Source organism: Symphalangus syndactylus, chromosome 5, assembly GCF_028878055.3.
Source record: "Symphalangus syndactylus isolate Jambi chromosome 5, NHGRI_mSymSyn1-v2.1_pri, whole genome shotgun sequence".
Taxonomy (NCBI): Eukaryota; Metazoa; Chordata; class Mammalia; order Primates; family Hylobatidae; genus Symphalangus; species Symphalangus syndactylus.
The window spans coordinates 77,257,620-77,270,489 of record NC_072427.2 but is presented as its reverse complement, the minus strand read 5'-3'; the positions used below and the strand labels follow the sequence as shown (position 1 = coordinate 77,270,489).

At 46.3% G+C, this 12,870-nt stretch overlaps 1 pseudogene; it reads left to right on the top strand.

The window, feature by feature from the left end:
* The first annotated feature begins 767 nt into the window (after window positions 1–767).
* LOC129481641 (formin-2-like) lies at window positions 768–5,388 on the top strand (annotated as a pseudogene).
* The last annotated feature ends 7,482 nt before the right edge of the window (window positions 5,389–12,870 follow it).

The following is a 12,870-nucleotide window of genomic DNA, read 5'->3' as shown; positions in this document are numbered from 1 at the left end:
TCTGGCCTTGGCATTGCCCCTGGTCCTGGCCTATTTCTTGCCCTGACCCTACTCTGGCCTTGGCCCTGACCCTTACCTTGCTCTGGCCCTGCCCTTGCCCTAACGCAGCCGATGGCCCTGTCATGGCCCTGCCCTGGACCTGTCCTGTCCCTGGCCGTTCCCTGCTTGAGACCTTGCCCTGGTTCTCCCCTGGCCCTGGCCCTTGCCCTGACTCTGATCCTGTCACTGGCCTAGCCCCAGCCCTGTTGCTGGTCTTACCATGGCCCAGACACTGCCTTGGCCCTGCCCTGACACTGTCCTGGTCCCTGGCTATGCCAAGAGCCTGCACTGTCCTTGCCCTTGTTTTGCCCCTGCCCCGAACCTGGTCCTGCCCAGGTCATGGCCATGGCCCTGGCCCTGGCGCTTCCCTGGCTGTTCCCTGACCCTGCCCAGGTCTTGGCACTGGCCTGGCCCTGCCCTGTCTTGGCCCTAGGTTTTCCTGGCCATGCCTTGCCTGCCACGGCCCTGCCTTGGCCCTAGCCTGGCTTTGACCCTGCCCTGGCCCTATCTTGGCCTTCACCCTAGCCTCACCTGGGCACTGTGTTGGACCTGGCCATAGCACAGACCTGGTTGTGGCCCTGACCCTGGCCCTGCCATGGCCCTGTCCCAGACTGTAGCCCTGCCAGGTACCTGTCCTGGCCCTGCTCTGGGCCTGGCCTTGTCCCTGGTTCTTAAATGACCCTGGCCCTGCCCCTGCCCTTGCCCTTGCCCTGGCACTGGCCTTGGACATGTCCGTGGCCCTAACCCTGGCCCTGCCCTGGAGCTGCCACTGCCTTGGCCCTGCCCCGGCCCCAGCCATAGACCTGCCCTGGTTGGTCCTGCCCTGACTTAACCCTGTGCTACCCCCGGACCTGCTCCACCCTATCCTGGCCCTGCCCTCCCTTTGGCCCTGCCCTGACCCCGCCTTGGCCCTCACACTGGCCCTAGCACAGACCTGGTCCTATCTGTGTCCTTGGCCCAGCATTGACCCCTGTTCCTGACCCTGATCCTGCCACGGTCCTGTCCCTCCCCTGGCTCTGTCCTGGTCTTCTGCTGACCCTGACCCAGGCCTTGGCCCTGCCCCAGCCTTATCCTAGACCTGGCCATGGCCCTGCCTGTGCCCTGGACAGGTGCTGGCACTGGCATGGACCCTGGCCCTGGCCCTTCGCTACTTAAGGCCATACCCTGGCCCAGCCCTGATCCTGACCCTGTCCTGGCCCTAATTTGGCCTGGCTCTACCCTGGCATGCTGTTGTGGCCCTAGCCCTGACCCTGTCTCTGTCCCTGTCCTGGCCCTAACCCCATTGCTGATCTTGCCATGGCCCTTGTCCTGATATTGCCCTTTCCTGGTCCTGGCCCTGGCCCTGTCCGAGCCCTGCTCTGGCCCTGGTCTGAACCCTGGCCCTGCAATGGACCTGCCTTGGCCCTGCCCAGACCCTGGCTCTGGCCCTACCTCTGCCCTGGCCATACATTTGCCCTGGCCTGCACCCTGGTCCTGGTCCTTGACTGCCCCAGCCGTGGCCCTGGCCCTGCCCTGCCTGTGCCCTGTTCTATCCTGGGCTGGCCCTTCCATGGCCTGGTCTTGGCATTGCCGTGCCCTAGCCTGCCCTGCTGGTGCCCTAGATCTGCCCCGGCCTTTGCCCTGTATTGGTTGTAGCCTTGACTCAGCCCTGGACATTCCCTGACCTAGCCTAATCCCTGGCACTACCCTAGCCTTGCCTTAGCATTTGCCCTACTCTCTCTATGGCCTGGCTCTGGCCCTGCATTGCACAGGCCATGCTCTGCCCTGCGTGTCCTAGCCTGGGCCCAGCCCTGGTCTTACCATATTCCTGGCCCCAGCCGTACCCGTTTTCTGGCCCTGACCTTGCCCTGGCCCTCTCCTGGGCCTTCCTTGGTCATTCCCTGCTCTGCCCTACATGTCCCAGCCTGGGCCCAGCCCTGGTCTTACCATATCCCTGGCCCCAGCCGTACACTTTTTCTGGCCCTGACTTTGCCCTGGCCCTCTCCTGGCCCTTCCTTGGTCGTTCCCTGCTCTTCCATGCCCTGGCCTTGCCCTTACCCTGCATTGGCCCTTCACTGTTCCTACCCTACCCTGGCACTGCCTTGGCCCCAGCCCTGCCTTCTCCCTGGCCTTGCCCTTCCCCTGCCCTGGCCTGACCCCAGGCCTACCGAGTCCATGAAATGGCCCTGGACCTGCCTTGCCATCCTCTGTCCTGGCCCTGTATTGTCCCCACCATGCCCTGGTCCAGCGCTTGTCCTGGCCCTGTTGCTAGTCCTGCCACTGCTATGACCCTGCCCTGTTTTTAGCCATGCCTTGTGCTACCCTAGCCCTGCCCTGGTCTTGCCCTGGCACTGGCCATGTGCAGGGTAAGGCAGGGCAGTGGCACCACTGGGCCATGACAGGGCAAGGTAAATGCCAGGAGAGGGCAGAACACGCCGGCCCATGGTGGGGCCAGGGCAGGGATGGGCCAAAGCACGGCCAGGACGTGTCCAAGGCCAGGTCAAGGCCAGAACAGGAGCAGGACCATGACCATTGGCAGGGCCAGTGCCATGACAGGACCAGGGTCAGGACAAGGGGCAGGGCCAGAGCCAGGGCCAGAGTCAAGGCCAGGCCAGCACAGGTTCAGGGCATGCCTTGGCCTGTCCCTCCCCTGCCCCTATCATCGCCTTGCCCTTCTCTGCCCTGTCCCAGTACTGACCTGGCCGTGCCATTTCCCTGCCCTACCCTGCCTTGGCTGTGCCCTGGCTCGGTTCTGGCCCTGGCCCCGGCCCTGCCCTGGACGTGTTCTGACACTGCCTCAGCCTTGGCACTAGCCTTGCTCTTTCTTGGCATCAGCGCTGCTCTCTCTGTGGACCAGCTCTTGTCCTGTCCTGCACTGGCCATACCATGCCCTGCCCTGCCCTACCCTGACTCAGCCCTGGCCCAGCTCTGGCCTTGGCATTGCCCCTGGTCCTGGCCTATTTCTTGCCCTGTCCCTACTCTGGCCTTGGCCCTGACCCTTACCTTGCTCTGGCCCTGCCCTTGCCCTAACGCAGCCGATGGCCCTGTCATGGCCCTGCCCTGGACCTGTCCTGGACCTGTCCTGTCCCTGGCCGTTCCCTGCTTGAGACCTTGCCCTGGTTCTCCCCTGGCCCTGGCCCTTGCCCTGACTCTGGTCCTGTCACTGGCCTAGCCCCAGCCCTGTTGCTGGTCTTACCATGGCCCAGACACTGCCTTGGCCCTGCCCTGACACTGTCCTGGTCCCTGGCTATGCCAAGAACCTGCACTGTCCTTGCCCTTGTTTTGCCCCTGCCCCGAACCTGGTCCTACCCAGGTCATGGCCATGGCCCTGGCCCTGGCGCTTCCCTGGCTGTTCCCTGACCCTGCCCAGGTCTTGGCACTGGCCTGGCCCTGCCCTGTCTTGGCCCTAGGTTTTCCTGGCCATGCCTTGCCTGCCACGGCCCTGCCTTGGCCCTAGCCTGGCTTTGACCCTGCCCTGGCCCTATCTTGGCCTTCACCCTAGCCTCACCTGGGCACTGTGTTGGACCTGGCCATAGCACAGACCTGGTTGTGGCCCTGACCCTGGCCCTGCCATGGCCCTGTCCCAGACTGTAGCCCTGCCAGGTACCTGTCCTGGCCCTGCTCTGGGCCTGGCCTTGTCCCTGGTTCTTAAATGACCCTGGCCCTGCCCCTGCCCTTGCCCTTGCCCTGGCACTGGCCTTGGACATGTCCGTGGCCCTAACCCTGGCCCTGCCCTAGAGCTGCCACTGCCTTGGCCCTGCCCCGGCCCCAGCCATAGACCTGCCCTGGTTGGTCCTGCCCTGACTTAACCCTGTGCTACCCCCGGACCTGCTCCACCCTATCCTGGCCCTGCCCTCCCTTTGGACCTGCCCTGACCCCGCCTTGGCCCTCACACTGGCCCTAGCACAGACCTGGTCCTATCTGTGTCCTTGGCCCAGCATTGACCCCTGTTCCTGACCCTGATCCTGCCACGGCCCTGTCCCTCCCCTGGCTCTGTCCTGGTCTTCTGCTGACCCTGACCCAGGCCTTGGCCCTGCCCCAGCCTTATCCTAGACCTGGCCATGGCCCTGCCTGTGCCCTGGACAGGTGCTGGCACTGGCATGGACCCTGGCCCTGGCCCTTCACTACTTAAGGCCATACCCTGGCCCAGCCCTGATCCTGACCCTGTCCTGGCCCTAATTTGGCCTGGCTCTTCCCTGGCATGCTGTTGTGGCCCTAGCCCTGACCCTGTCTCTGTCCCTGTCCTGGCCCTAGCCCCATTGCTGATCTTGCCATGGCCCTTGTCCTGACATTGCCCTTTCCTGGTCCTGGCCCTGGCCCTGTCCGAGCCCTGCTCTGGCGCTGGTCTGAACCCTGGCCCTGCAATGGACCTGCCTTGGCCCTGCCCAGACCCTGGCTCTGGCCCTACCTCTGCCCTGGCCATACATTTGCCCTGGCCTGCACCCTGGTCCTGGTCCTTGACTGCCCCAGCCGTGGCCCTGGCCCTGCCCTGCCTGTGCCCTGTTGTATCCTAGGCTGGCCCTGCCATGGCCTGGTCTTGCCATTGCCGTGCCCTAGCCTGCCCTGCTTGTGCCCTAGATCTGCCCCGGCCTTTGCCCTATATTGGTTGTATCCTTGACTCAGCCCTGGACATTCCCTGACCTAGCCTAAGCCCTGGCACTACCCTAGCCTTGCCTTGGCATTTGCCCTACTCTTTCTATGGCCTGGCTCTGGCCCTGCATTGCACAGGCCATGCTCTGCCCTGCGTGTCCCAGCCTGGGCCCAGCCCTGGTCTTACCATACCCCTGGCCCCAGCAGTACACTTTTTCTGGCCCTGACTTTGCCCTGGCCCTGTCCTGGCCCTTCCTTGGTTGTTCCCTGCTCTTCCATGCCCTGGCCTTGCCCTTACCCTGCATTGGCCCTTCACTGTTCCTACCCTACCCTGGCACTGCCTTGGCCCCAGCCCTGCCTTCTCCCTGGCCTTGCCCTTCCCCTGCCCTGGCCTGACCCCAGGCCTACCGAGTCCATGAAATGGCCCTGGACCTGCCTTGCCATCCTCTGTCCTGGCCCTGTATTGTCCCCACCATGCCCTGGTCCAGCGCTTGTCCTGGCCCTGTTGCTAGTCCTGCCACTGCTATGACCCTGCCCTGTTTTTGGCCATGCCTTGTGCTACCCTAGCCCTGCCCTGCCTGGGCCTTGGCCCTACCATGGCCTTCTCCTACCCTGGCCTGGCCTTACCCTGGTGTTTTCTACCCTGGCCTTGCCCTTCCCTGGTCTTGCCCTGCCCTGGCCTTGCCCTGCCCTGGCCTTGGCTTTGCCTTGTCCTGGTCCTGGTTCTGCCTTGGCCCTGACCTTGCTCTAGATCCTCTCTGGTTCTGCCTTCTCCATGGCCCTGCCCTTGCTCTGGCCCTGTCCCTGGCCCAGCCTTAACCTTGGCCCTGGACCTGACAATCCCCAGGCCCTGCCCTGGCCCTGCCTTGGCCCTGTGCTATCTTAGTCCTGTCCTGGCCCTGAACTTGCCCTGGCCCTACCCTCACCCTACACTGGCCCTGCCCTACCCTGGCCTTGCCCTGCCCTGGCCCTGCTTTTGGCCTGCCCTGGCTCTGGTTCTGCCGTGGACTTGCCGTTGCCCTGGATCCTCCCTGGCCATGATTTTTCCATGGTCCTTCTCTGGCCTTGGACCTCCCTGTCCCTGCCCTTCCATACCCTGGCCCGTTCCTTCCTCTACACTGACCCTGCCCTGCCTTGGCCCTGTGCTACCCAAGCCCTGCCCTGGCCTTCTCCTGGCCCTGATCATGCCATGGCCCTTGCCCTGCCATGCCCCTGCCCTCGCCCTGGTTCTGCCCTGTTTCTGGCCCTTGCCTTGGTCCTGTTGTGTCCCTGTCTGTGACCCTCCCCCTGGTTTTTCTCTGGCCATGACCCTGCCCCAGTCATATCCCTGGCCCTGTCCTAGCCCGGGCCTTTCACGGTACTTTATGCTTAGTAAGGGCTCCATGGTTTCTGTGCATTGAATGTTGTGTTCATAGTATCTGCAAAAACAGAAAGGAAAAAAACAAAATCTGATGATGAGAAGTTAAAGATTTGTATATAATATTCCTTGAATTGTAATTATTAGTTGTTTTAGTTATTAGCTATTATCCTGTTATTCGTTGTATTACATATAGGTCATGGTTTTGTATTCATAACTCTAAACCATTGATACTGTTGAAAGAATATATGAATATATGAAAGAATGTCTTAAGTGTAAGAATGTATGAGTATCTAATGACCTTTCCAAATTAATTTTTATTTTTAGCTCTATTAGATTCTTCTCAGTGTAACAAATGTTTATGCCTATGTAATTAAGGGTATATTTCCTGTACAGAATATTCCTATTACCTAATTTAAAATTATATAATACGAAAATATAATACTATTATTAGGCCAGGCATGGTGGCTCATACCTGTAATCCCAACATTTTGAGAGGCCAAGTTTGGAGAATCATTTGAGGCCAGGAGTTGAAGACCAGCCTGGGCAACATAGTGAGACCTTGTCTTTATTAAATAAATAAATAAATAAATAGGTTGGGCACTGTGGCTCATGTCTGTAATCCCAGCATTTTGGGATGCCAAAGCAGGAGAATTGCTTGAGCCCAGGAGTTTGAGACCAGCCTGGGCAGCATAGCAAGCCTCCTTCTCTACAAATAATAAAATATTAAGCAGGTGTGGTGGTGCACACCTGTGGTCCCAGCTACCTAGGAGGCTGAGGTGGGAGGTTTGCTCAAGGCTGCAGTGAACTGTGAATGCATCACTGCATTCCAGCCTAGGCAACAGAACAAGACCTTGTCTATAAAGAAATAAGTAAAAATATAAATGAAAATAAGTAAAAAGAAATATAAGTAAACATAAATATAAATACATATAAATATAAAAATGAATACAGGAAAACAAACAATTTTTAAATTTAACATCACTGAGGGTATCCTATCCATTTCATTTCATGATTCCATTACATCATTTCAGTTAGATGAAATGATCAGATGACTTGATATGAGATGAAATGATGAGATGAAATGATGAAATGATGACATGAGATAAGATGAAGTTTTGAGATGAAACAGTGAGTTGAAATGATGAGACGAAATGACAAAATTGAAAAGGAATTGAAAGGAGATGAGATGAAATGAGATGAAATGATGAGATGATGGATAAAATGATGAAATGAGATGAAATGATGAAATGAAATGAAATAATGAAATGAAATTGAAATGAGATGAGATGAGATGAAATAATGAGTTAAAATGATGAGATGAAATGAGATGAATGATGAGATGAAATGATGAGATGAAATGTGATGAATGATGAGATGAAATGATGAAATGAGATGAGATAAGATGAAATGATGAGATGAAATGAGATGAAAAATTATGAGATGAAAAATGAGATGAAATGATGAGATGAGATGAAATGAAATGAAATAAAGAAATGAAATAATGAAATGCGATGAAATGAAATGACATAATGAAAGGAAATTATGAAATGTAATGATGAAATTGAAATGAAATTGAAATGAGATGAGATAAGATGAAATGATGAGATGAAATGATGAAATGTGATGAGATGAAATGAGATGAAATGATGAGATAAAATGAGATGAAATGAAATGAGATGAGATGAAATGAAATGAAGTGTAATGAGATGAAATGAAATGACATAATGAAATAATGAAATGAGATGAAATGAAATAATGAAATGGAAATGAAATGGAAATAATGAGATGAGACGAAACGATGAGATGAAATGAGATTAAATGATGAGATTAAATGATGAGATGAGATGTGATGAAATGATGAGATGAAATGATGGCATGATATGTTGACATGAAATCCGATGAAATACTGAGATGAAATGACGAGATGAAATGATGAAATGAGATGAGATGAAACGAGATGAAATGACATAATGAAATGAAATAATGAAATGAAATGATGAAATGGAATAATGAAATGGAAATGAAATGGAAATGATGAGATTATATAAAATGAGTTGAAATGATGAGATGAAATGACATGAAATGCTGAAATGATGGGATGAAATGAGATGAGATGAGATGTGATGAAATGATGACATGAAATGATGACAAAATGATGATGAAATGAGATGTAATGATGAAATGGTGAGATGTAATGATGGAATGAGACGAGATGAAATGAGATGAAATGAAATGACATGAGATGAAATGAAATGGTGAGATGATGATATGAAATGATGAGATGAATCATGAGATGAAATCATGAGATGATGAGCTGAAATGATTAGATGAAATGATGAGATGAAATGAAATGAAATAATGAGATGAAATGAAATAATGAAATGAACTTGAAATAAAATTGAAATGAGATGAGATGAAATAAGACGAAATAATGAAATAAAATGATGAAATGATGAGATGTGATGAGATGAAATGAGATGAGGTGAAATAATGAAATGAGATGAAATAATGAAACGAAAAATGAAATGAAATTGAAATGAGATGAGAAGATATTAGATGAGATGAAATAAGATGAAATGAGTTGATGAGATGATGAGATGAAATGATGAGATGGAAAGAGATGATGAGATGAAATGAAATGATGATATGAAATGAGATGAAATGAAGTTAGACGAAATGTAATGAGATGAAATGACATAATGAAATGAAAAAATGAAATGAAATAATGAAATGAGGTGAAATTAAATGAGATGATGAAATTAAATGATGAAATGAAATAATGAAATGGAAATGATGAGATGAGATGAAATGATGAGATGAATGATGAGATGAAATGATGAAATGAGGTGAGATGAAATGAGATTCAACGATGAGATGAAATAATATGAAATGCGATGAGATGTAATGATGAGAGGAAATGATGTAATGAAATGAGATGAAATGAATGAGATGAAATGAAGTGAGATGAAATGAAATAATGAAAGGAAATTGAATTGAGATTAGATGAAACGATGAGATAAAATGATGAGATGTAATAAGAAATGGTGAGATGAAATGATGAAATGCTGAGGTGAGATGAGATGAAATGATGAGAGGAAATGATGAGATGAAATCAGATGAAATGATAACAGGAAATGATGAGATGAAAGGATGAGATGAAATGATTAGATGAAATGAGATGAAATGATGAGATGAGGTGAGATGAAATGATGAGATGAAATGGTGAGATGAGGTGAGATGAGATGAAATGATGAGATGAAATGGTGAAATGATGAGATGAGAAGAAACGATGAGATGAAATGAGATGAAATGAAATGAAATGAGGTGAAATGAAATGAAATAATGAAATGAAATGAGATGAAATGAAAAGAAATGATGAAATGATATTGAAATGAAATTGAAAGATGAGATGAGATGAAATGATGAGATGAAATGATAAAATGTTGAAATGAAATGATGAAGAGATGTGAGAGGAAATGATGAGATGAAATGAGATTAAATGATGAGATGAAAAATGATGAGATGAAATGAGATGAGATGAAGTGAGATGAGATGAGATGAAATAATGAAATTAGGTGAAATAATGAAATGAGATGAAATGAAATAATGAGATGAGATGAAATGATGAGATGAAATGTCAAAATGAAAGGATGAAATGATGAAATGAGGAGATGAAATGAATTGAGATGAACTGATGAGATGAAAAATGATATGAAAAATGATGAGATGAAAAATAGATGAAATGAGATGATATGAAATGACACAATGAAATAATGAAATTAGATGAAACAGTGAAATGAAATGAAATGAAATAATGAAATGGAAATGAGATTTGATGAAATGATGAGATGAATGATGAGATGATATGATGAAATGATGAGATGAGATGGGATGAGGTGAAATGATGAGATAAAATGATGAGATGAATCATGAAATGAGATGAAATGATGAGATGAAATGATGAGGTGAAGTGATGCACTGTCACGTGTGTGTCTATTCATTTTCCCAACCAAAAAAAATTGTAATTCATTAATTTTAATTTTATTATTTAAGAATATTCTTAAGAGTTGAAGGAAAAATAATATCTGTACATTATGGATTACAATCTAAGTATAAATAATACATAAGTATATTGAAACTTAAACAGAATATATTTTGGAATCGAATATACCATGCTTCTGTGATGACAGTTATTTCATGCTGGTTGTCACAATTTTACGTGAAAAACTAATGAAAAAATGTTTTTAACTGTTTCTAAAAATAAGTTTCCAAAACAGATTTACTTCCGAAATATGAAAAAGATGACTTTGTGTTCCTTAATCTGATGAGATTTTCACACTCTGCACAAGATAATTGTTAGATTTTTATTGTGTTGATAAATTGTATATCAAATAAAAAATGTTATTACCTTTTAAATTAGGATTTTTAGGTGATATAGCCAGAATGGAAGGCAAGTTTTTATAACTTTGTCTAAATGAACTTTCTTTTTTTTTTTTTTTTTTTTGGAGACAGAGTCTGGCTCTGTCCCCCAGGCTAGAGTGCAGTGGCACCATCTCGGCTCACTGCAAGCTCTGCCTCCCGGGTTCATGCCATTCTCCTGCCTCAGCCTCCCGAGTAGCTCGGACTACAGGCGCCCTCCACCACGCCCTGCTAATTTTTTTGTATTTTTAGTAGAGACAGGGTTTCACTAAGTTGGCCAGGATGGTCTCGAACTCCTGACATCGTGATCCGCCCACGTCGGCCTCCCAAAGTGCTAGGATTACAGGCTTGAGCCACCGCGCCCGGCCAGTCTAAATGAACTTTCTAAATGCCTGGGTATTAAAAGATAGCTTGTCTATAAATCGCAATGTGTATATTACTGTATGACCTAGGACCAATCAAAACTGTTATCTCTGATAACATTATATTGTGCCCAATATAAAATAGATATAATAGCACCTCAAACTTAAATCCAGGCATTGTCATTGAGTATCTTATGAATATGCAGCAAAGGTGCTTTTAAAAATACAAGCTAGTGATTGTACTAAATTTGTAAATCACATAGGATAGTGGGTCATTTTAAGAATATTATTTCAATCTATAAACGTGGATGTCTTTCCTTTTTTGTGTTTTCTTTAATTTCTTTCATTAATATTTGTCACTTTTGTTGTAGAAATCTTTTACTTCCTTGGTTAAATTTATTTCTAAGTACATTTTTGTAACTATTGTAAAAGGAATTGCTTTCTTGATTTCTTGTTTCAGCTAGTTTACTATCATTATATAGAAATGCTACTGATTTTTGTATGTTGATTTATATCCTGCAACTTTATTCATTTCATTTATCACCCTAAGAAGCTTTTGGTAGAGTCTTATTTTTTTCCATGTATAAGATCACATTGTCTTTAAACAGGGACAATTTGACTGTCTCCTTTCCAATTCAGATGTCCTTTATTTCTTTCTCTAACCTAATTGTCCTGGCTAAGACTTTCACTATGTGAAATATGATTGGTGAAAACAGGCATCCTTTTCTTGTTCCAGTAAAATCTTTTTCTTGTTCACAGTAAAATCTTTCACCGTTTCCACATTCAGTATGATCTTAGCTGTAGATTTGTCCTTTATGTCCTTCCGTGTTAAGGCATATATTTTCTATACTAAATTGTTGAGAGGTATTTTGTCATGTAAGAATATTTAATTTTGCCAAATGCTTTTATTGTGTTTATTAATTTAATCATATGGTTTTCAGTATATATCCAAAGGAAAGAAAATCAGTATATCAAAGAGTTACCTGCACCCCCATGTTTATTACAGCACTATTCATAATAGCCAGGATATGGAATCAACATAAGTGTCCATCAACAGATGAATGGATAAAGAAATATGACATACATATATAATGGAATATTATTTAGTCATAGTAATGAACAAAATCCTGTTATTTGTGGCAACAAGAATGCAAGTGGAGGGCATTATGTTAGGTGAAATAAGCCTGGCATAGAAACATAAACACCACATAACTACATGTTCTCACTTATGTATGGAAGTTAAAATTTTTCATCTCGTAGAAGTAGATAACGGTAGAGTTCTGGTTACCATATCCTGGAAAGAGTAGGAGAAACAAGAGTATAAGAAAAATGTGGTTAATACGTACAAAATTACAGCTGGAGAGAAGGAAGAATTTCTAGTTCTCTACAGCATTGTTGGGTGACTGTAGTTATCGGGAATTTATTGTGTGTTTTCAAATAACTAAAATAAAAGATTTTGAATATTCTCACTGCAAAGAAATAATACATGATTTAGGTAATGGATATGATAATGACTCTGACTTGACCTTTACGCATTGCATAAATATATCAAAATACCACTCTGTATCCCATAAAATGTACATCTATTATATGTCAATTAAAATAAATTTAAAAGAGAAAAAATGAGGTAAAGGTAAATGTACAGAATTTAATTACTTTTTCTTCTATAAAACCCAAGAGTCAGTACCAAGAAGAGTCAATTTATTAGTTTTCTAAAATAAAAAAAATAAAAATGACCAAAAAAGGGCACTATCCAAGAAAACGTTGAAAATGAAACGCAACATTTAGTAAGAATAGAAAACTTGGGCACTGTATCACCCTGTTCCTAGATACTGATTTACTGACGGCCATTTAAATAGAATTTTATTCCATCTAATTCTTATATACTCTCAGAGTTCGAAATTACGTTTTACCCACAATAAATGAGATAACACGTGTAAATTATATGGTACTCTGCCTGACACACGTTAATAACTCAATACATGTTAGCAATAAACTTTTAGTATAGTGCTAAATAGTACTTTTAGTATAGTAATAAATAGTACTTTTTTAGTAAAGTACTAAATAGTGCAGTACTAAATAGTACTTTTAGTATAGTAGTAAATAATACTAAATTTAGTC